Genomic DNA, 1937 nt, shown 5'->3' with positions numbered 1-1937 from the left:
CCGCCCCCTGTGGAAACTGCCTGAGGAAGGTGGTGGCAGGAGAAGGCAGGCATGGGGAGATGGGGCTCAGGAAGCTGAGTCCTTGGCAGTGGCTTAGTGACTGGGGCCCACTTTAAGGAAGTCTTGTCCAATAGATTTACCCAATAAAATGTGCCATTTCATCTCGTGACTGTTGCTTCCATGAGCATTGATTGTGGATCCAAGCAAGAAAAAATCCTTGACAACTTCAGTCTTTTCTTCATTTATCATGATGCTACCTATTATTCCAGTTGTGAGGATTTGGGTTTTCTTTACATTGAGTTGTAACCCATACTGAGTGCTTCAAGGTCTCCTCACGTTCATCAAGCAAGCTTGTGTCATTTGTGTACTGAAGGCTATTAATAAGCCTCTCTCAAATCCTGATGCCAGGGTCTTCTTCATATAATCTAGCATCTCCGATTATTTGCTCAGATTGAATAAGGATGATGAGAAGATAAAATCCTGATGCACACTTATCTGATTTTTAAATCATGCAGTAGTCCCTTGTTATAGTCCCACAACTGCCTCTTGATCCATGTACAGCTCTGCATGAACACAATTGTTTTTTATCTGTTAACAGTTTTATTAATTTTTTTAATGTTAAATACCATGGTATAGGATTGTAAGGATGAAAAACTCAAGTCAACCACTGCCTCACAAGGGATAAGAAAAATTCTGCCATGATATTAGCAAAGGTAAAGGAGAAAATTTACACTGTAAGAGGCATTATTTCCCCACAAAATACCTCTTGAGATTTCCTGAATGAGTGGGATTAGTGATCTAAATAAGTCATATTTCAAGAGGTAACCGCAACAGGTAAAATTTAAAGGGATTCATTAAAATAACATTTGCAAGACTGAACAATTCTTCAACTCTTATTAAAACCACAAAGAAAGAGCAATTCTTTATTTATGAACTTCATAAAGGATTGAACTGACATCTGCTATTGATGATCCTGTTATATAACATTTTTGTCCAGTAGTTGAACAGTTTATTTTTATTGTGTTTTCTAAACATAAGAGATCATTAAAGGCAAAGCCTACATGACACCACACACACACACACACGCACACGCACACTCACGCACACACGCACACAAACATGGTCACCATGGGCCATACTACCAGTGAAATGGTAGGTAAACAAATCTTTTTCTGGTCAAGAAAGAGGAAAAAGAAAAAGTAATAGCACGCTGCATGCTTCACTCTACAAGATGAATTTTCCTAGAATGAATCCAATGAAAATGGCTGCATTCACAACAAGAAGTGAAGGAAGAGGGCTGGTGACATTATCTCTGAAAGATGCAACCTTGGTTGATCCAGGTTGATCCGAATGTGCTACCTTTCTGAGCCTTAATCCTTCATCTCTCAGGTGTCGATTTTCTTCTGACAATTTCGTCATTTCTCCCTGAAGTCTTTTACATTCTTCCATGAGTTTCCTTGTTTCGGTATCTTGAGTGAAACACTATGCGGCTTTGGCATGGGTCCATCTTGTTTAGGTGTATTCAGTGGAGCAGCTTTCCTAGGTTCCATATCATTCAATTTATCAGTTTCATTGAGCATTTCAAATACACATTTCAATTTAGAATCCATTAATTCATCAGGCTTTGCCTCTTTCCACACAGCTTCCATATCTGAAGTGTTTGGTGGAGCAAAAATTGTCTGTACCATAAACTTAGGTTTACTCTTCTCATTTGGATCCTAGTCAAAAGGCTGTAGCATTACTGAAACAGTTACAGATGACCCGGGGTCAGCAATCCCCCTGTTGGGCCTCACACAGGACCGACGTGGAGCTGTAGTCTTCAGTTTAAAACACACTTTTCTTTTTTTTTAATCGTTTTATTAGGGGCTCATACAACTCTTATCACAATCCATACACCCATCAATTGTGTAAAGCGCATTTGTACATTCATTGCCCTC

General features: G+C 39.2%; 1 pseudogene; it reads right to left on the bottom strand.

The window, feature by feature from the left end:
• Window positions 1-1224: 1224 nt before the first annotated feature.
• Window positions 1225-1937, bottom strand: part of LOC101646808 — a 6358-nt pseudogene continuing 5645 nt past the window's right edge.

This window comes from Echinops telfairi, unplaced genomic scaffold (genome assembly GCF_000313985.2).
Source record: "Echinops telfairi isolate 266 unplaced genomic scaffold, ASM31398v2 ScPeMD7_8;HRSCAF=38, whole genome shotgun sequence".
Taxonomy (NCBI): Eukaryota; Metazoa; Chordata; class Mammalia; order Afrosoricida; family Tenrecidae; genus Echinops; species Echinops telfairi.
The sequence above is the reverse complement of the archived record's forward strand: the minus strand, read 5'-3'. Positions and strand labels throughout refer to the sequence as shown.